This window comes from Triturus cristatus, chromosome 3_2 (assembly GCF_964204655.1).
Source record: "Triturus cristatus chromosome 3_2, aTriCri1.1, whole genome shotgun sequence".
Lineage (NCBI taxonomy): Eukaryota > Metazoa > Chordata > Amphibia > Caudata > Salamandridae > Triturus > Triturus cristatus.
The window spans coordinates 731,771,769-731,795,827 of record NC_140584.1 but is presented as its reverse complement, the minus strand read 5'-3'; positions in this window follow the sequence as shown (position 1 = coordinate 731,795,827).

Here is a 24,059-nt window from a genome sequence, read left to right as displayed (position 1 = left end):
TCTTTCGTTATGTTGACTGAAGTTTGGACTCCATTTTGTATTGTCATGTCTCCACGTGCTCAACACGAGAAGAGTCCTATCTTCGTGTTAGTTGCTCTTGTAATCTGCCTAGTAACAGTCTATAAATAGCTCCTTTGTCCGCCTGGCGCATGCCCAGGCTTGACCACATCTGTTATCAGTTAGTCCTTGCTTGACCATGTTTTCGCGGGCTCAAGGAGTATGTCAGCTCCGCCCACATATTGATCTTGTACCGAAAATGTCCATAAAAGGTAACATTCCTTGCCTCATGTTGTATCCTCCCACTTATGAGCCCCTCTGTTGTGTATAAAAGGGGACTGTGTACGCAAGTTCTTTGTGCTACTCTATGCAATACTGAAGGGTATTGTATGGATTGTAGGACCACCCTTAAGGGTTAATAAACCTTGTCCTTGTACTTTGCAGTTTCCGTGCCAACTTCCTTATAGATTCCATTGCAGGAGAGTGAACCCTTGTGTCCTGCGGGCCTAGCTGGGGCCTGTATTCATCAATTGGCGCCCGTCACGTGGGGCTCATCGGCGACTCGGATGCTCGAAGGATTGGTCGCGACGAAGGTGAGGAATTTGGCCGGGGATGTGATCACTGCCAGAGGCACTTTAGTCCTGGCATCCCGAGGTTTTTCTTCCTTCCCTTCCGACCTGACCATCTGGGTGGCGCCGGTCCTCGACTGAGACCTCTTCTGTCGGTCCTGCCGTGACAGCCGTTTGGGCGAATTTTGGAGCTTGGCAGTTGTAATCTGGACTCTTGATTGGTAAGAACCGTTGCATGGTACTTGCTCCGAGTTTTTGAAGCCTGGTTTGGCTATTTGAGTTTGATTTGTGATGAGCGGTCATATCTTGTATTGATTATCGTGAGAATATATGCGTTGCAACACATATAGGCAGGTAATGTGGAGATATTTCTCCGGAACTGTGTAACTTTGAACGGCACAACGTTTAAGTGCCATTTTTTTGATAATACTGCATATTCTGCATTATTTTTGAGCATGCCTGCTTTTAGCGCACTCCGTAAGTGGTGCTGCTGCTTTGGAAACCGGTTAAACCTCGAGGAATCTGCTCCAGCTCCCCCAGAGGGGACTCCTAATAGGGATATGTATGTGAAGCATGGTCTTTCTTCCATAATGTACAGCACAGTATGGAGGAAATATACCAGAAAGGATCCTGAGTTACGGTGGCCGTTGTATGGGTCGTTTGATATGCGTAAGATTGAGTATGTGGAACAGTGTATGTGTAAACGGCGTGCTCGTCAAGACATGTTTGAATGTGTGCGATTATGGGTGAAGGAAGTGCGTGAGCGAGAGAAACGTGAGAAAGCGCTGTTTGATAAAGAGCAACGAAAGAATGATCATGTGAGAGCGCAGGAAGCAAAGAGTCGGGAGGAAAGAGAACAGACGGAGAGGCAAGAGAAAGAGCGTAGGTTACAAGTCTCGGGTCAATATGCTGTTCGTCAGTCACTCTATCCTGTCCTTAATAATCATGACGATGATTTTTATTTATTAGATCGTTCTCCGCCTCCTTATGTCGGCGCGTCTGCCCCGAGGCCACAAGATTCTGGATCGGGTTCGGGTAAGGTAGACACGCGGTCCATGTTATCGGCTGAGCGAATGGGTGAGCTTCGGCAAGTTTCCTATCGTGCACTTAAGGGCAAGTTATCCCTTGCTGAGTTGTTGGATTCTTGGGAGTCGTGGCAGGATAGAGAAAGGTTGTATTTTTTGGGCCACTTTTCTGAGGAAGTGATTGCTGCTTTCCGGAAATATTCCAGTGTCTTTGAGCCTGACGATGTGGTATCAGATGCTAAAGCATTGCGTAATGGTGTTTTCTCTCCCTCTAAGGCGCCTGATGTGGTTCGGCGACTGTTTGCGTTGCGGGATGCGGCGAGGGACCTTAAAGAGAAAGCACGCCAACAAGTTGAGGAGGAGAAGCGGTCGGATTCGCGTACCGGAGATGGCCATTCATCCACCTCTCAGTCAGATAAGAGCGACCTAGTGCATGCTAAACCAATGCGAGAGGCGGCGCCTTTGTATGTTCCTCCTAAAGGAGCGGGGACTAGCTCGGATACTACCTCCGCCGATGCTAAGGGATATTTTGTGTATAATTGGGTTTATACTCCCTGGCACAGGGCTGACGTCATGGCGTTAAAGAATGCGTTGCCTGATCCCCGCAAGAATCCAGCGGCCTTTTACGAAGAAGTCGAGGGGGCCTTGAATTCTTGTACTATGACCTTAGCAGATATAGATTTGTTCTTTGGGCTTATTTTACCACCAGATATGTGGCGATCTGTGCGGAAGGTGGATGATGCTGCCGCTTTTAAGGCTCGATGGTCTGAGCTTGAGGATGGGGATAGGGAGAGGAAGCCCGCGCAGAAACCACCTCAGATTATCTTAGATCTCCCTGCTGCTATTCTGGCTAAGTTGAAGACAATCATTCCCCCTAAAAGGATTGACTGGAAGATGCTAGCCTCGTGCAAGCAGAAAGTCGATGAATCAGTTGCAGATTTCTTTACGCGCTTTGAGGAGACGTTTCATGATTTTAGTGGTCAGTCACTTACGGACGATACGGGTCGACACCTCTTTGCTGATAAATATGTGGCAAATTTATTACCGGCGATCGCAGCCCGCCTAAAAGCGAGTGAAAGTTCTTGGTCCACTGTGACCCCAACAGCCCTCCTGACTATAGCTCAGTACTATGAGCGCCAGGAGCAAGAAGCGAAGGGGCAGGAGGAGAAGAAATCGAGGGATTTGAAAACGAAGGTGATGTTAGCACAAGTATATGGTCCGCCCCGACGGGGTGTAAATAGAGGTAGGGGAGGATTTTATGGTCCTCCTCCCTCGGGCCGATCTGATTTGAACAGGAATCAATGTGCGTATTGTAAGCAATCGGGACACTGGGCCAGAGATTGCCCGGCGTTGCATGCTTCGCGTCAGGGACACAATCAGGGTGGCCCGAGAGGTAGAGGGGGTTTCTCGAATTTTAGAGGGAATTCTAACGATCACGCTCGTTTTGACCCTGCCCGGCAGCAACGAGATAGGCCTAATGTTTTCGATCGACAACACCAGTATCAAGTGTCGGGGATTGACCGTTCTGGGTACCATGATTCTCAGCATGCATAGGAATGCGTTGGATGGGGGTTAGAATCAGTTGAGGTTCCGGTTGATCAGAAGGGTCCTTACGTATCAGCTGAGGTTTTGGGTTCTACTGATCAGTTCCTAGTGGATACAGGAGCGACTCGTAGTGCGCTGTCTAAACAATTGGTTCCGAGGGCTCCCCCATCTGGCTTAATGGTTACATCGGTAGGGTTTGATGGTACACTCTCCCGAAGCCCTCTTTCACGGCCCCTCACATTTCAGGTTGATTCCTTTTCTGCACCCTGTCCGTTTTTGCTTGCCCCGAACACGCCGGACAATATTATGGGCCTTGATATGCTGAAGCACTTCAGAGCTACGATCCGCTGTTCCCCTGCTGGAGTGCGGGTGATATTGAATGACAATTACCCCCTGTCTGAACGGATGTGTGTGGTTGCAGAAGATGCTGTGTTAGCTACCCTCCCTTGTGCTCTGTGGGCCACCTCGGATACTGATGTGGGACAGATGGTGATTCCGCCTGTTCGCATTAGTGTCCAGGAGGGGGCGGTGTTACCACGCCTTCCACAGTATCGTATTTCGCAGGAGGGGGAAGAGGCTCTTATACAGATAGTGCAGGATTTGATTAAGGTGGGAGTAGTGGAAGAAGTTCCCTATAACGTCTGTAATAGCCCGATTTTACCCATTCTGAAAAAGGATACGGATGCCAAAGTCTATCGGTTTATAATTGACTTGAGAGAAGTGAACAAGATCGTGATACCTCAGTACCCAGTGGTTTCTGATATCACGACGTTGCTTACTTTGGTCCCGCCTACGGCGACCACGTTTTCAGTTATTGATTTGAAAAATGCCTTCTTTTCAATTCCTATTCATCCCGATAGTCGATACCTCTTTGGTTTCACTCTAAATAATAGGTCTTACCGATTTTGTAGAATCCCTCAGGGTTACACGGAAAGCCCTAGCATTTACAGTCAAGCTTTGAAAAGACAATTGGACTCCTTTGTTCTGCCCGAGGGCGTCGCCCTCATTCAATATGTCGATGACATCTTGCTGGCGGCCGACACTCCGGAGTTGTGTGAAACGAGTACGTTGTCTTTGCTTTCCTTTTTGGCATCCCACAATCACAAAGTATCTCGGAAAAAGTTGCAATTCTGTAGACCAAAGGTGACTTATCTGGGTCACCTTTTGTCTAAGGAGGGGCGTGCACTCACACCAGATCGTGTCCAAGTAATTCTGGACACGCCGACCCCGTCCACGCAGAAGGACGTGCGTGCATTTTTGGGTCTCGTTTCGTTTTGTAGGCAATGGATACTAGGGTTTTCACACATAGCTAAGCCATTGTTAGCCCTTTTGACAAAAGACACACCTATTCCGCTTCCTTGGACGAATGAGTGTGACACTGCCTTTCAGAAATTGCGACAGGCTCTCTGTTCAGCACCAGTGTTAGGGACTCCTGATTATACCAAACCTTTTTCGCTGTATGTGCATGAGAAAGATGGATGTGCATTATCAGTTTTAGTGCAGATGCACGGCGACAAGCAGCGCCCTTGTGCATATTTTTCGGCTGTACTTGATCCTGTTGCCCGAGCATTGCCTGGTTGTTTTCGCTCGGTTGCGGCGACAGCTGTGTCAATACGCCAAAGCGAGGGAATTGTGTTATCTCATAAGCTGTTGGTATTAGTCCCCCATGCTGTTGATGCCCTGCTTAATCAGACAAAGACGCAGCATTTGACCAGTGCCCGTTTAACGGGATATGAGCTGACGCTTTTGGCTCCTCATATTACGTTAAAGAGGTGCGTGACGTTAAATCCGGCCACATTGTTGCCATACCTCGAGACTCAGTCTGAAGCACGGAAAGCACATGATTGTATTCTTGTGACTGAGGAACAAACAAAGGGTCGTATTGATCTCCAGGATACGCCCTTTCCAGATGTAGATGGAGAACTGTGGGTGGACGGGTCCTGCCTGAAGCTACCAGATGGTACGACTTCAGCAGCGTATGCAATTACCACATTGCAAACAATAGTGGAGGCAGCACGCATACCACAGAAATCAGCTCAAGCAGCGGAACTGATAGCATTAACACGAGCATGTGAGCTCAGTACAGGATTGTGTGTGAATATTTATACAGATAGCCGGTATGCCTTCGGAGTAGCGCACGATTTCGGCCTGCTCTGGAAGGAGAGAGGGTTTTTAACGTCACATGGAGTACAAATAATGCATGGGGAGTTAGTTCATAATCTTTTAACTGCATTGACATATCCGAAGAAAATTGCCATCATTAAATGTAGCGCCCATAGGAAAGTAGTCGATAAAGTTGGAGAAGGGAATGCGTTAGCAGACCGGGTGGCACGGGAGACTGCGATGCAGCCTGGTGCTACTGCCATGTATGTAGTGAAGTCGCAAGTAGAAAGATGGCATGATGCGAAGGAAGAAGTGCGAGAAATACAGAGGACCGCTTCTGATAAAGAACGGGAGCAATGGTCCAGTGAGGGAGAATTGGATGATGAGGGTTGCTGGAGAAATAAGCAGATGGATAGATGGAAATTACCCACGGCTTTTGTACAACCTATGGTTCAGATGGCACATGGGCTAGCACATGTTGGAGCTTCCGCAATTGTAAAATTGCTTACCCAAGTCTGGGAGCATCCAGAGATTGCTAGCATGGCAAAGAGGGTGGTGCAGACCTGTATGATCTGCCTGAGGTACAACCCAGGAAAGGGTACTCGAACCCCAGCAGAAGGATTTGTAACACCTACTGCACCCTTTGAGGTTCTGCAGATGGATTACATCCAGCTTGAGCGCTGTAACAATTTGAAGTATGTTCTAGTAGTGGTTTGTGCCTTTAGCAAATGGGTTGAGGCATACCCTACGAAAGACAATACTGCAATGACTACCGCCAAGATGCTGTTGAAGGAGTTCTTCCCTCGATATGGCGTTTGTAGACTTCTGTGGAGTGATAACGGACCCCACTTTATAGCGGATGTTATAAAGTATGTTTTGAAGGGTCTGGGCATCACCCAGAAGTTCCACGCAGTATTTCACCCTCAATCTGCAGGACTAGTCGAGAAGTATAATGGTACACTGAAGCTCAAGATCGCTAAAATCCAAGCTTCAACGTCTTTGACTTGGCCAGATGCTTTACCACTGGCGTTATTGTCAATTAGGTCGGTACCGCACTCTCGAACCGGTCTTACACCGTACGAGATTGTCTTTGGACGCCCAATGAATATTTGGGGTCCGCCAAAACCTAAGACTGTGTATGATGTACCTTGTGTAATGATGAATGATTATCTGGCGCAGTTAACGAATAACTTGGTTTCTATTCATCAACAGGTCCGGGAGGCGCTCCCTGATCGGTCCACTGGCGAAGGACATAGTCTCCGGCCTGGAGACTATGTCATGGTGAAGATTTTTGACAGGACGAACAGCCTGGAGCCGAGATGGGTTGGTCCTGAGCAAGTCTTACTTGCAACGAGGACGGCTGTGCGAGTTTCCAACAGAAAGAATTGGATCCATTCCCTGCACTGCCGCAAAGTACCGCCCGGATTGGTGGAGCCTGCTGTATTGACCGATCAACGAGAGATTCTGACCACAGAGAAAGGCCGTGCTGTGGAATCGAACGACGCTGAGGAGCTCTTTCCGGACCACGCGACTCCTGGAGGAAAGCGATATCATCTCAGGCCAAGGAAGTGAATCCTTCAGTATCGGGACATGTTGTCAGAACGGCCCTTGGGTTAGTGAAACGGAGAGCCAATGAGGCAAGGGGGGGGGATCAGCCCTGCATTAGTGTAGTGACACCCGTCTTGGCCCGTTGGTGAAGAAATCGACCGCTGCCTAAGGGGAAGAGTTCTGACAAACCTTTTTAGTTTCAGGAAGATATTGATTCTTTATCTTGACATGGAGAAAAAGAAGATCCTTTGTGCAACAGGTTTTATGCTCACAGTAGCTATTGTTGGGATAACCACATGGTTTGTGGAGGATGTGACTCCTGCTCGAGAGTTACTTGTGTTGACCACTCCAGTGCCTGAGGAGCACTACTTCTATACCCTTCCGTATCAAGAATTGAAGCATCGTCAGTCTTATTTGAATAACACTTTCATCCAGATGTTGCATCATACCCATGTTGCCACGAATGCTACGAACTGTTGGATATGTGGTATGATGCCAGCTCATCAGAAGAAAGGAGGAACGCCATTCATACCTCTTCCTTTCTCTCATAATGGCTCTTGTAGAGCATGGTACACTTTGCTTTTTGCCACCCGGAAACCCACAGTGGGACGATTACTCTTCAGACTCAATAAAGAATGTCATCAGGATAAAGATGGATATCCGCAAGCGAATGGGACCATTTGGGAATGGGAAGAGTATCGACCAGACAATGAATCGATTCCTTATATTCTCACGAACACCAGAGACACTGTGGGAAAAGACAAATTTGTGATTCAAGTGGCACAAGCTCAAGCGGACCTGTGTGTCCAGAGTGTGGGTTATATTCCTGTTGGTGTTAGTGATTGTATTACCATATTAAACATCGACGGGTTGAATAACAGTACCTTCTTAGCATCCCATAATACATACTTCGTATGCGGGAATAAAGGTTATTACCGTTTGCCAGCCGGTTGGTCCGGGGTATGTTATGTAGCATTTCTATTGCCTCCTGTATTTTTGGCACCTGCATCCTATCATAAGGATTTGAAGTTGTTAAATAATGTGACTGTAAATAGGTATAAGCGTACTCTATCAATTGATGATGTGGATCAGACTGACACCAGTCTGCAGCAGTATATTGATTTTAATTTAGGATTGTTTTTCTTCGTTGGAGCTGCCCTAAATAGTAGGAAAGTTCGAAGATTAACAAGAGTGGTAGAGGCTGTGACAAACCAAACCGCTGCTGCTCTTGGGAATCTTACGGAAGAATTGCAGATTACCAGAATTGTTGCATTGCAGAATCGTATGGTGTTAGATGTTATGTTAGCTGATCGAGGTGGAGCTTGTAAAATTATCGGGAGTAGTTGCTGTGTGTTTATCCCTGACCACACACCGTCAGTCTATAATGCAATTAACAGGTTGCATAAAATTGCAGCTGAAATCCATACAGAAAACGGCACCTGGTCCTTTTCTGGATGGTTTTGGGCATTGATCACTGCTTGGGGGTGGAAGGTTTTAACTGGTCTCTGTATAATTATAGCAGTTCTGTTTTCTTGCTGCATCTGTGTCCAATGTGGTCCTTTGCTCTGTTCCTTATGTGTATCATTCTGTATTCCCGATAAGAAAGCTATTGCCAATGTCACTTATCAGAAACGTTTAGCTAAAGAAGTAGAAGAAATGATGACAATTGACATATACGATGATTATCCTAACAAACCGGATGTCTTCAGTAAATGCTGAAAGGGTCGTCTGTTGTAAATTGAAACCACGATGTGATTAAGCATTTACTAAAGACATGAATTCTCCTGCCTTACGCATGTCTCTTTCGTTATGTTGACTGAAGTTTGGACTCCATTTTGTATTGTCATGTCTCCACGTGCTCAACACGAGAAGAGTCCTATCTTCGTGTTAGTTGCTCTTGTAATCTGCCTAGTAACAGTCTATAAATAGCTCCTTTGTCCGCCTGGCGCATGCCCAGGCTTGACCACATCTGTTATCAGTTAGTCCTTGCTTGACCATGTTTTCGCGGGCTCAAGGAGTATGTCAGCTCCGCCCACATATTGATCTTGTATCGAAAATGTCCATAAAAGGTAACATTCCTTGCCTCATGTTGTATCCTCCCACTTATGAGCCCCTCTGTTGTGTATAAAAGGGGACTGTGTACGCAAGTTCTTTGTGCTACTCTATGCAATACTGAAGGGTATTGTATGGATTGTAGGACCACCCTTAAGGGTTAATAAACCTTGTCCTTGTACTTTGCAGTTTCCGTGCCAACTTCCTTATAGATTCCATTGCAGGAGAGCGAACCCTTGTGTCCTGCGGGCCTAGCTGGGGCCTGTATTCATCACCTGCAGTGGACACATTAGTCCACTGAGCCACCAGACCCGGTTTACAGTAGGGTGGCATAGAGTAGAGTGAGGTACAATGTAGTGGTGTACATTGGAATAGCGTAGATTGAAGGGGTGTAGAGCGGAGTGGAGTATAGTAAAGTGGCTTAAAGTGGAATGGAATACTGTGGAGTACTCCACTCAATGCCATTGTACACCCCTACACTGTACATCACTCCACTCTAAGGGCCATATGTAGGTAGCTAAATACCGGTCGGTAACGGCCGAAATTCGGTAAATATCCCGTTACCGACCGGTATTTAGTCAAGTGAGATGTAGGAGGCCAAAAACCAATTTTCGGTAAATATGAAGCGGTAAATACCGATTCATATTTACCGATTTCTAAAATACCGATTCTTATTTACAGAATACATATTTTCCGATTCGGTAAATATGAAGTGGTAAAACGGAAAAAGACATGTAGGTAAATTCGGTAATTAAGAAATCCATGAAATTCGGTAATTAAGAGTCGGTAATTAACACAGATTGAAAGCAGGTGGTAAGCATCAACAGTGCATATAAGCAATCCCAAAATGCAACAGCGTGGACAACATGGCCGCTCTGTATGTCATTGCAAGGCGCCTACGTCTACAGGCAGCAGGTCTGAGGATTTGGAGACGGGAGGAACGCATCTACAGACAGCGCATCACACTCTTTCAACAGACTGACGCAGAGATACATGAAAGGTATAGGCTACACCCACAAACCATCATGGATCTGATAAGGGACCTGCACCCACTCCTGGACCAGCCAACAAGAAGGGCGCATGCCATACCACCACATGTGCAGGTGCTCTGCAGCCTACATCTACTCGCATCTGGCAGTTACCAGGGGGTGATAGCTGCGGTGGGCGGTGTATCCCAGAGTTGCCTGTCCCGTTTCTTCAGGAAGTTCCTGGATGCCATGATGCAGAGAATGCACCACTACATCAGCTTCCCAAACACACAGGCTGAACTGCAGAAAACTAAAACTGACTTTTATCACATGGCACAGTTCCCCCATGTCATTGGCTGTATTGATGGCACACACATCCCAATCTGCCCACCAGCTGCCACTGAGCACATCTACAGGAACAGAAGGTCCACCCACTCCATCAATGTGCAGGTAATCTGCGATGCAGGGAACATCATCACTGATATTGTTGCGAAGTTTCCTGGGAGCACCCACGACTCCTACAACTTCCAGAACAGTGGGATCTACACACGACTCCTTGCGGGAGAATTTGGAGAAGGATACCTGCTAGGTAAGTAACAGTGACGCCCCATGAGACTTGCAAATCATAGTGTATTGAGGCATGTGACTGATGGTTCCCTTTTACTCACCTAGGCGACAGTGCATATGCCGTGCGGTCATTCATCCTCACTCCCTACCTACACCCATCAACCCAGAGTGAGAGACGATATAACGTGGCACACAAATCTACACGCAATGTGGTGGAGCGCACGTTTGGACTATTGAAAAGCAGGTTCCGCTGCCTCCACAAGAGCGGAGGCGCACACCAGTACACACCCATCATCTGTTGCAAGATCATTGCCACTTGTGCAATGCTGCACAACCTTGCCACGAAGAGAGGTACAGAGGTGGAACTAACAGATTTTGAGGACAATGAGGATGAGTCAGGTCAGCCAGAGGCCAACGCAGCTGGAGTGCCAACAGCAACAGATGGGAGAGAGAGACGGGCAGAGATCACATGCAACTATTTCTGAGTAAGTAAGGGGACACAGCCAGTTGTTGGATGTCATGACGTAGTTTAATAATGCGGCACTACGCCACAACACCAAGAAAATGCCATTCTGGCAACATTGCGTAATGACTGCTAGCACGTCCAGGGTTACGTCACCCAATTGTCTTAGGCTATGCCGTGCAGCATTACTGTTTGCGGCCACGTGCTACAGTGTGGGAAGCAACGGATTGTGCCTCCTCACTAGTGGCAGCCCCATGCCGCCTGCTGCTCCTGCGTGTATCTGGGACTGGGGGGGTTATGCTGCTCCTGCTGCTGGTTTCGATGCTTTCCGCAGCATCCCCAGCACCAGTTGTGGCCGCCTGGCTTGTCAATAGCACTTCCAGTGCACTGGTGACCTGCACCATCCCCCTAGAAACGTCGCTGCTGCAGTGTGTCAGGCCCTCCTGCATAGCCACGGAGCGCCTGCAGAGTAGTGACGTGGCAGTTGCCAGCCGGTTGAGTGCCATGGTGTGACTGTCTCTCCTCTGCCGTTCCCGGCGCCGTGCAGCTCTGTCTGCATCATATTTGCTGCACAACAGCTTGATGGACTGGGACATGTCCCGCATGCCCGCTGCCATGTCACTCATCCCCACCGCCATAGCGCTGATGCCCCTGTCCATATTTTCAAATGTAGCTTTCAGTCCCCGCATTTGCCGCTGAACTGACATCACTGCCTTTGTTTGTAGGCGCTGGATTTTCAGCATGTTGCCCTCGAGCCCCGAGAACACCCCATGGCTGTCAACGTGTGCTAGTGGACTCTGCACCCGCGACCTGCGGCGCCGTCTGGCACCCGTGTGTGCTCCCTCTGAGGTGGAGGGCACAGTGGCATGGCTCCCATCCTGGGGCATGGTGTTTGGATCCGGACCCCTGCTGTCGTCAGATGAGGTCTCCAACACTCGCAACCTGGCAGCTGCACGCCTCCTCGACCTCACAAATGCAGGCGGTGATGTGGCCGGTGACTCAAGCATGAGTGGTGATGCTGGCTGTGGTAGTGGTGATGCTGGCTGTGGTAGTGGTGATGCTGGCTGTGGCAATGATATCTGGGCAGAACTTGTGCTGGCCAGCCCTGTACTGTCTTGCCGGTGTGCCCTCTCTCCTGTTGCAGTCCTGCGCGATGTTACATCTGTGGACAGAAATGCAACATCAGCTCAGTGTACCTGAAGGCCTGCATTGCAAGCATCACAATACATTTCTGTAACACTCTGACATTGTCCTCTGCCTGCTTTTGGCTAATGTGTGTACCATGCCTTGTTGTTCTGTGCTATTGAGTTCATGGTTGGGGATTCCCTGACTACATCTCCCATAATGCATTGCCAGTCTGCACTAACACATGGACTGGAGTGGGATACTCATTTCACAATGGGGGATGTGGGATAGGGGTAGGGGGGGCTACATTGCTGTGCATTCGTCTTACCTTGTTGGGTGGCGGCTCTGGCAGAGCTGTCGGCATCCCCAAGCCCCACGACACTCTCGTGCTCTATTGTGGACTGCACCAGCTCCTCCAGTTCGGTAAGAGCAGGTGCCCTGTTACTCCCACCTCCTGTCCGGCTGGCCTCCTTCTGCAGTTCCCCCATCTTCCTCTTTGTGACGATCCTCAGGTCGTACCAGCGCTTTTTAAGTACCTCAATGTCCCTGGGGTCACTCCAACAGCATTGACCTGCGCCTGGATTCCAAGCCATATATTCCGCTTCTCAGACTGTGGCACTTGCAGGGACTGCCTCCCAAACAGCTTCTGGTGCTGCTTCACAACCTCCTCCACTAGTACCTGGAGTTCCTTGGGGCTACATTTTTGCTTTCTCCTCCTTTCCCCTCCATCTCTCTGTGTCTCCTGGCTGGACATGGTGAGTTTGAGCTGCACAATCAGGCACTGGCTCCCTGCCTCTCCTCTGCACTCCCAGCCTCTCCAGAGTCTGTTGATTGTTTGCACCTGCCTGGGTGTGGCCACTTCCTGGTTGGGTGGGGTTTGGTTGCACAGGATTGGCTGTTTCATCCAGTCATGTGATTTTGTTTTTCCGATTCGGTAAATACCGATTCGGTATTTACCGATTCGGTAACTACCACCTCGGAATTTACCGATTCGGTAAATACCACCTCGGATTTTACCGAATCGGTAAATTCCGATTCTTGTTTACCGAATGTTACCGAATCAGTAATTATTACCGAATGATTACCTACATATAACTTTCCGATTCATAAATACCGATTCGGTAAAGTTCGGTATTTAAGAATCGGTAAATTATATTTACCTACATACTAAGTCACTACACTGTACGTTAGTAACACTAAACGTTATTACATCCTATACCACTACATTGTACGCTACTCCACTCTTTGCCACTCCACTCTATGCCAGTACACTCTATACTATACTACTGTATGCCACTCTGCTGTACAACACTCCACTCTTTGCCACTCCACAGTACGATGCTACACTGTATGCCACTACAGTCTACCCCACTACACTCTACCCCACTACACTCTGCAACACTCTGCTCTATGGTATTCCACTCTACAACACTCCACTCTACACCATTGCATTGTATGCTACTACACTCTATGATATTCCACTGTAAGCAACTACACTGTACCTCGCTACACTCTCTGGCACTTTACTCTATGCTACTCCACTGTATGCCACTGCACTCAACACTGTTACACTCTCGGCCACTCTACGCCACTCCATGCTACGCCACTACAGAGTATGCTATTCCACTGTATGCCACTTCAGTATATGCCACTCCACTCTCCGGTATTCCAATGTGCGCCACTACACTGTACCTCACTCCACTCTATGCCGGTCCACTCCATAACATTCCACTGTATGCAACTCCACTGTATGCCACTCTCATTGAATGCCACTCCACTGTTTGCTTTTCCACTGTATGCTGCCCAATTGTACGATACTACAGGTGATGCCACTCCACTGTACGCTACTCCATTATAAGCCAATACACTGTACACTATTCAACTGTACGCAACCCCATTGTACGACATTCTAATGTTTACATTATTACACTGTACACCACTCCACAGTACTCCACTCTACATCACTGCACTGTCCAGGATGCCTCTCCACTATACGACAATCTACTGTATACTGTTACACTGTACCTCATTCCATTCTACACCACTCCACTGTATGCCACTCCACTACATGCAAATCCACTCTACCCTACTGCAACCTACCCTATTCCACTGTATGACACTCCATTCTAAGCCATTCTACTGTATGCTATTTCAGAATGTGCCATGTCACTTCACTGTAAGCCAGTAACACTCAATGTTATTCCACTCTACACCACTCCACTGTATACTACTTAACTCTATGCCACTCCACTCTATGCTATTCCACTTTACAGCACTCCACGCTAGAACACTCAACTATACGCCACTCCACAATACACTATTACACTGTACACCACTACAGCCTACCCCACTACAGTGTGCCCTGCTCAACTCTACAACACTCCTCTCTACGGTATTTCATGCTTCAACACTCCTTTCTATACCACTACACAATACGCCACTCCACTCTACACCACACCAGTCTATGCTATTCCACTTTATGTCACTACACTATACCTCACTCTACTGTAGCTACTGTACTGTGCGCTACTTTACTGTATGCCACTCCACCATACAGCACTCACTCTATGCTATTCCACTCTGCCACTCCACTGTACTTCACTCCACTGTATGCCGCGCCACTCTAAGCCACTGCACTCTATGCTAATCCACTCTAAGCTGTTACACTCTACAGCACTGCACTCTATACCACTCCACTCTACACCACTCCAGTCTATGCTATTCCCCTTTACGTCACTACACTATACCTCACTCTACTGTATGTAACTCTACTGTAGCTACTGAACTGCGTGCTACTTTACTGTAGGCCACTCCACTCTATGCTATTCCACTTTATGCCACTCCAACATACAGCAATCCACACTATGCTATTCCACTCTATGTCACTCCACTGTACGTGACTCCACTTTACGACACTCCAACATACGGTAGTCCACTGTACGCCGCTCCATTATATACCACTGCATTCTGCACCACTCTACTCTACCCCACCCCTCTCTATGGGCCATATTATCAAGGAACAGCGATAACATTATCGCCACTTTAGTGGCAGGAAACTGCTGCTAAAGTGGCGATAATGGGCTTGATACTATGCCCTTGTGAATTCCCATAGAAGCCCAGGTTCTGGTGTGAAGCTGGGCTTCTATGGGAATTCACAAGGGCATATTATCAAGCCCATTATCACCGCTTTAGCAGCAGTTTCCTGCCGCCAAAACGGCGATAATGTTATTGCCGTTCCTTGATAATATGGCCCTGTGTCACTGCACGCCACTCCATTCTTTGCTTGTCCCCACTAATCTACTCTAGTCTATGCTATTCCGCTGTACGCAACTCCACTCTCACCACTAAACTCTACGCTATTCCAGTCTAAATCATTCCACTCCCATCTACACCACTCCACTATACACTATTCCTCTATACGCCACTACACTCTACGGCACTCCACTATATGCTATTCCACTCTACTACACTCTACTCTACCAGACTACACTCTACACTATTGTAATGCATGCCACTCCACTGCACTTCACTCCACTGTATGCTGCGCCACTCTAAGCCACTGCACTCTATGCTGTTACACTCTACAGCACTGCACTCTATAACACTCCACTCTTCACCACTCCACAGTATGCTATTCTACTGCACGCCACTCCAGTCTATGCCACTCCACAACACTCCACTCTATGCTATTTCACTCTATGCCATTACACTCTCCACTCCACTCTACGCTATTCCACTCTATGCCACTCCACCATACAGCAATGCACTATATGCTATTCCACTCTATGTCACTCGGCTGTACGTGACTCCACTTTATGGCACTCTCACATACGGTATACAACTGTGTGCCGCTCCACTGTACGCGACTGCATTCTCCACCACTCTGCTCTACCCCACTTCCCGTCACTGCATGCCACTCCCACTCTACGCTTGTCCCCTCTACTCTACTCCAGTCTATGCTATTCCACTGTATGCAACTCCACTCTTGCCAATACACTCTATACTATTCCAGTATAAATTATCCCACTCCCCTCTACACCACTCCAGTATTCACTATTCCTCTATCCATCACTATACTCTACGGCACTGCACTATAGAACACTCCACTATATGCTATTCAACTCTACTACACTCCACTCTACAAGACTCCACTCTACACCAGTGTAGTGTATGCCACTCCACTGTATGCCATGCCACTCTAAGCAGCTGCACTCTATGCTACTCCACTCTATGCTGTTACACTCTACAGAACTACACTCTATACCACCCCACTCTTCACCATTCTACTGTATGCTATTCTACTGTACACCACTCCAGTCTATGCCGCTTCACACTACAACACTCCACTCTGTGCTATTCCACTTTATGCCATTACATTCTCCTGCACTCCAGTGTACAACATTTCACTCCACGCCACTCCACTCTGCACCGCACCACACCCCTGTAAACTATTCCACTGTACGGCACTCCACCGTCCCACATTCCACTGTACTCCACTCCACTATAACTGCTCTGCAACACTATACTCTACAACAGTACACTTTACAACACTCTCGTCCACTCTACTGTTCCACACTCCACTTATTGACACTTCACTCGACAACAGTAAACTCTATCATTTCAAAATGTTCTTTATCAAAAATAAAAAAGGTTGAAATTCAATGAAAAATCCGAAGGTTATACCTTTGTTATACTTAGGAAAATTGTATTTATTTATTCTATACAAATCAAAATTAAAATACACGAACATTAGAAATTCTTCTTTTATAGTTATTCCTTAAATTTGTAATTCATGCACAAACTTTAAATAATATAACTTTATTTATTCTTTAGCTACAAACAAAAGATAAAGTACACAAAAAATTAAATTTCTAAACTTATACCTTTAATTTATAATTTATGCAACACTTTCAAAATATTACAACTTGCGCATCTCCATACACTGTGTATTTAAGAAGCCACACTACATTATTAACTATAACTTGCCACTCTACCATGTTCTCACAAAAGTTTTGATTTACGATGTCATAGCTGTTCTTGTGAACGCTATTAGTTTTCATGGTATAAGTGAGATAATATAAAATGGTATAAGCAGTGCATGGAGAAATCAAATATTTAGATAGCTATTGTTGGAGCTGACATACTTGCCGTTGTTTCTCCCTAATTTTTTGCTTTCTATCCTCCTGATATTGCTGACTTCGGTTTTGCTGGCCCTAGGATTCTTCACACTTTATCACTGTAACCAGTGCTAAAGAGCTTGTGCTCGCTGCTTTGAACATGTAAACATTGGCTTCCATCCAATTGGTTTTCTTAATTTGCTTGTAAATCTCTAGTAAAGTAGTACAACTGTACTCAGGACCTGTAATTTAAATGCTACTAATGAGCCTGCAGCACTAAGTGTGCACCCACTTGAGAAGCCTTTTAAGCCTGGCCTGACCTGCCATTGCAGTCTGTGTGTGCAGGCCTAAACCTTCCTTTTTAATGCATGTAAGTCACTCCTAGGATAAGCCTTAAATAGCTCATAGTGCAGGGTGCAGTGTATTTAAAAAGTTGGACATGTAATTTTAACTTTAACATATTCTGGTAGTGTAATTTTTTGCTACTGCAAGGCCTGTCTCTCCCATAGGAAAACATTGGGTTACCTTATAACAGGGATTTTTCCTGTCCCCCAAGTGTTGGCACCACAGTCTTGGACCCTTGGAAGTTGGCCTAAAGGTGCTCTGCCAGCCCAGCTGTGGTCTTTTGGGGAGAACCAACAAAGCGCCATGCATTGCCTCACACCTCCGCATAGGAACTTCTGCTGCATGACGCCTATTCAGTGGTAGGACCTCGCATTACACCCCTGCAGCTCTCCGGAATTGCCACTGTGCAGAGCATCCTTGATGCAAGACCTCATATTGCAGCCCACACCTTAACAGAACCGCTGCAGCATGACGCATCCTCAGTGCAGGATCTCACAACGCTATGCAACGAGGATTGAAGGTACTTTGTTCAGTCGATCTAACTTGGTCTCTGTATCTAGCCCGCACTCCATCGCAGTCAGCCTGAAGTTGTGATTTTGTCCCGGTCTGGTGTAACCAGATCAGCGCAGTTGGCACTTAGTGCTTTTAAGCAGCTTTTACTGAAATCTTTATAATTGCATATCTTTGGTTTTACAGATTGAATTTTTGTTGTTTTGATTTAATACATTTTACTCCATTTTTAGGTCTCGCCTGACCCAGCGCATGCGCTGGACTGGTGAGACTTTTTGACAGGGCTCCAAAAAGTGCTATCAGGCCAGCCTTGAGCTACAGTGTATGTGCGCGGGCGCGCGCGCAGCGCTTGACCGCGATTACTTTCACTTTTGCGGCCGCTCGGCCATTTTGATGTTTGATCGCTATCACTTTTGCGGCCGCTTGTTTTATTTAGCTTCCGGTTTTCGTGTTCTGATAGGATGTAGTTTTATAATGAAGTTTTAAATATGCTTCACCTTCAAGAATAGCCCAATATCGTACATGTTAAAACAGGCTTAATGTACAGAATATATGTATTTCCATATATTTGCCACAGGCAAGGTCGATCATTTATAAATGGCGCAGCGTTCTTCTAGAAATAGCAACTAGCTGCCTAGGCCGCACCGGGGGAGGGGGTGTTGCGGAGGGATGGGGGGGACCTCAAAGAGTGAATATTCAGTACTGCAGACAATCCGAGGAAGTTTACACACCAGAAGAGCGTCCTCACATGTAATCCATTACATAAGTGATAAATGAACCTATTAGCAAGTATTTCTAATATACGAAGGCTGAGGCCTGCTCCATCGCCTCAGGTCTTCTTTTTGTGGTGCCACTGTAGTTTGTGAAAAACGACAGAAACTGAAATTTCGGTTTTCATTAAACACATAGAAGACATTCAGCAGTAGCAGAAATAACTCATCAACAAATGTGAAGGAAATCGTCACTTTGGCAAGTAAAGGACAAGGCTGTATTAGCCAGACATAGAACTCAGTTTGTTTTTCTAAAAAGAACACCAAAATATAATAGCAGTATACAAGGGAGACTCATGTAGTTGATCATTGTGTGGATATGGTTGTTAGACTTCAGGGCCAACAGGGACGGAAGTGTGCCATATATGGGTGACTCAGGTGTTGCACTTTCATCTCCTCTAAGTTTCCACTTGCAGCTCTTGTGGACTACTATACAACCGACATCCCTAGTTGCCTAACATGTGAAATTCAGCTCCTTGGAGGACAAGTCTGGACTGGCCCTGACCTTCACATTGGGACCACGCAGTGTACTGTGGGAGAAATAAAACACCATCAACTACACTCGTGGTCCAGTAAACCCTCATTCTGGAACGAGGCCGATTTGTAGACGGCCGTGCCTGCCACAGCAGAGCAAAATCAAGCAGGAATTACAAGAACACATTTTCAGAAAGTCCGGTAACACACACATCTCACTCACGCAGGAAACACACACATCTTCAGCTTCATGGACATCCTCACAGGCCCTTGTGGTTGTTATTCACATTCATGCAGTGGAGGTGGCATTATGATTTTTTTTAGCACCGAGGTGACTAGTGGCGACTTCTCTCTTCCTGGGGCAGTAACACAGAAGCAAGGCAGATACTGGGCAGAGAGGCCATATTGGAAAGTTTGGGCTTCATCTTCTTTCAGCTTCCAACGAGTTCGCCTAAATGCAGGCATTGCCTAGAGTCCATGGCTAGAAACCTTGCAGGGAACTGCCATGAATGTTGGACAGCTGGTGCGAGCAGGGCCCATCCATCCATCCTGTGTGGTAAAGCAGGTCCCATCCATCCATCCTGTGTAGTGCAGCAGGTTGATGCATGAGGGGTCTGATCTCAAATACTCTGGGGAAGGCTAACCTTTTTCTGCATCATTTTTTTCCGATTTTTGTTCCACCTGTCGCCCTGCCTTCTTTTTTTCCCTCCCTTTTTTCCTCTGCCCTCTATTTTTAATTCCCATTATACTTCTCTCTCTTTATTCGTGGATGCCACTTTCTTTCAATGTCTTTCAATGTCTCCCCTACTTCTGCTCTCCTCTTTCTGCTTCCCGTTTTCACTTGTTTTTCCGTTTCCCTCTCTTGCTTTTTCTCTTCCTCTCTTATACTGTCTGCATTCTCCTCCCCTCTCTCTTGTCTTCCTCCGCCCACATTTCTCTCCTCTTTCACCTTGCTTCTCCTCCTAACCTTTATTTCCCTTAACTCTGTTCTATGGCTATATCTCTTTTTTCTTCCGCCTCCTTTCCCTCTTCTACTTTTCTTCCATTTCCATTCTCTGCGACTACCGCGGCCATGTAGAGGCTTTGCTTCGCTGTGCAGTGCAGCAGCTACATGCCCTCTGTGACATGCACCATGTCTAGAAGAAGTACATCTTGTGAAGAAAATGCCTCATTGTGAAAGAAACCAGGACTTGAGGTGCAAAACAGTTACTGTGAATGGAGAGCCATACTGCAGATATGGGGGCATCAGAAAGTAATGAAACTGATGAGGCATAAAACTACGATCTGGCTATTAAAATGTTGAAATTCATTCTAAGGAGGGTACAACCAAGCATCATTCCACTTTCTCCCTCTAGGTAAAATAGTTACATGAAAGCCCAGGCCTTGAATAGTAGTACCCTGCCAATATGGTGGCATATTAACAAGCCAGGCGATAAAATTATCGCCGCTTTAGCGGCAGAAAAATACCGCAAAAACGGCGACAATGGGCTTGATAATATGCTCTATGGAATTCCAATTGAAGCCCATGTTAAATGTGAAGGACGTCTAACATGGGCTGCAATTGGACTTCCATAGAGCATATTATCAAGCCCATTATCGCCGTTTTAGCGACAGTTTTCTGCCGCTAAGGCGGCGATAATTTTATCCCCTGGCTTGTTAATATGCCCCATGGTGTGATCTGTAAAGCCATCGCCTAGAAGACAGTGTTTACTGTAATAGAATGCGAGGTTATAAATATAAAAAAGCATTTGCAATGCAATAGGTCTCGCATTTGCGAGAGTTTAAGCTATTAGCATTGTAAATGACAATGCCTTTTATTTATGTTTTAAAAACCAAAACGTAAATAACAGGCTTTGTCATTTACAATGCCAAAAGCTCAAAGTCGCGCGAATGCGAGACCTATTGCATTGCAAATGCTTGTTCTAAATTGGTGTGGGATTTTATTTGGAGTGGGTTTTCACTTTATTTCTGGTTGAAGTGCTGCATAAATACTTTACACTTTGTTTCTAAGTTATGCCTGACTGATTTTGTGCCAAGCTGCCAGAGGGTTAGTCACAGGGTAATTTGAGGTTTGTTTGTATTTCACCCTGTCATAAATTGTGGTTGCTGCTTGAGTAGCGTTTCACACCAGTAAACCAATTTTCTAGATAGATAGATAGATAGATAGATAGATAGATAGATAGATAGATAGATAGATGCAGACATGCACAACCAGTAAACAAAATGATAGTCACACAAGCACACACAAACATTAATAGCCAAATGAAAAGGTATTTTGTGGTGTGAACTTCAAACATAAATTGAAAGAATGGGATGAAGTATTAAAGAACGGGATGAAGTATCACATATAGTGTACACTTAGGGCCTAAATTGGATGTTGGTCAGAATGCCTCCATCTGCAGGTCACGTAAAATCTCTCTGAGGTAGCACAAGTCAACAATTATAATCTAGATTTTTTTATTTAATGTGCTGCGGTCATGGAAGCCACTCTAGAACCTGTTTTCCAAGGTAAGACACCCTCTGTGCCAAGGTATGGAATTTTGTAATTATTTGTATGTGTATGTTTAAAAAAAAACATCAATAAGCTGTTAAAAGCCGTAATGTCCTATCACAAGCATCACAGCCTGTAAGGCATTATTATCACATAACATGTAGAGCGCTATGATACCTACAATAATTATTATAAGTTGACATTTATTTTTTACCATACAAATGTTTTTAAAACAGTCCATGCCGAGACTACAACCAGGTTCCCCAGGGCCAAAGTCATCAACTTTCTTTCTTACGCTGCAGGGACAGTTATGCACTTCCCCCCACTCGAACATAACTCATCAAATGCTCCACTGCAAATAAAAAAACAAAAGTAAAAAACATTATCCTTTCCAACGCCAAATGCTATAACTTTCACAAATGCTAGACCTATTGTATTGCAAATGCTTGTTTCAGGTGATGGAGACCTCTTTTATTTTGGTGCCCTGACCTCTTTTTATGCTAGTTCGATCCTGTTTCAGTGTAATATGAGAGAACAGATTGTCTAAGAAATAGAATATTTGGTAAAATAAAACTGCTCTCCTGATTTTAGTAAATTTTTGAATAAATGTTTTTTAACTTGCTGTGCATATTGCCACACTACTGTGGTTTCATTGCACTGTACGTTATGGAAATTGGTTTTACCCATCATGGTCAAAATCAGTTTACCATACTGGGATTTTAGTCTTGATTGTGTAATTGCACAGTAGTAGTTATATTACTATTGAATTATCTTAGCAGTTTAGTCAGTCAAAAAACTCAGTATGAACTGAAAATAGGAAAACAGTATTATGTTGCAAAATATGGCAGTGCTGTATAAGAAGATGCCATTAACTAATTTAAAGAGTGTGACTTTACTTTAGAATGTTTTCCTTTTATTTTATTATTTAGAGGAGACAGACTACGTAGTATTTTTTGAATGTTTACTCTTCTTCTCTTTTCTCCTCTTGCTGGCCCTGTGTTCTAGATCTATCATGAGGGATGAAGTATCACATATAGGGGCCGGCAGTCCAAACCGCAATTACGATGAGACTGCACATGGTGCGGTCGCAAACTTCTCTATGGGAAACCGCCCACAGCACAAGCTCCCATAGAGAAATGGGAGTTTGTGTAAATCCCTGCACCATGTGGCAGGCACCTCACCTCACAGCGATTTTAAGGGGGGATCATAGATGCCCCCTTGGTGCCCAAACTGAGGCAGTGGAAGAAAGGGGGCACTGTTAGGGGCCCCAAAAGTCGCTTTCTGACAGGCTTTCCATGATGGAAAGCCCAACATGGAAAGCCTGTTGGAAACCGCCATCATAATCTCGACGGCAGAAATGGCATCCGTATGGGATGGAGATTTCAGCCATGGCTAAATCTCCGCCACCGGCCGGAATCCCCACCTCCGGGCTGGAATCCCCACCTCCGGGCCGGAATCCCCACCTCCGGGCCGGAATCCCCACATCCGGGCCGGAATCTCCACCTCCGGGACGGAATTTCTGGCCCAAGTGCGGACGTAATGTTAGTAGTCGTAAATCCATTCTGTGAATACCGAAAGTAGTAAATGCATTCTATGAATACCAAAAGTAGTAAGTTTAGGATTTTGTCTTAAGTTAATTCTATGAATCGGGCCCTGAGTTTGTGCTGGGGTCGTGGGAGGGCTGAATGCAAATCGGGAGGGTGAAAACAAGATTTCATAAGAGGGCCAACTTAATATCTCCCAGGTGGGCTCCTGTGATGGCGTAAAAACAAAAAAAACAAGGAAAGAGAGAGGACTGTGGAAGCTGAAACCTTATCAGCCTCTTCGGCAAGCCACCCAGCAAGGTTCAGTTACTGCAGATGTGCAGTCGGTGTGGATGTCGCACAATCTATTTGCTGTCAGATGCCTTGAACCTTGCCCCTCCCTGACACACCTGGCACTTGAGAAAAAGAAAAGGAAAGATGTGGCTGCCAAAGTTAAAGAGGTCGCTGCAAAAAATAAGTAAACATAGATTAGTTAAATTAGTCAAACTCAGGTTATAATTTCAAGATTCAACACGCACGTTTGTTTTGTTGAAGTAGTCCTTAATATTTTAAAAGTAAAAAAAAACATAGATTATTTAAGTTGGGCAAACTCACAATATAATTGCAAGCTTCAACAGGAACATGTTTGTTTTGTTGAAGTAGCCCCTAATGTTTTAAAGGTTATATTGAGCGGACTCATGTTATAACTTCAAGCTTCAACATGAACTTGTTTGTTTTGTTGAAGTAGTTCTCAAAGAACAAATTAACATGTACAGCGTAAGGAAACTGTACTCGGTGCTCCTGATTGAAAAAAAGGAAGTAATATATCTGGAGCACCAGCCTAGGAAGAACCACCATAGAAGACCG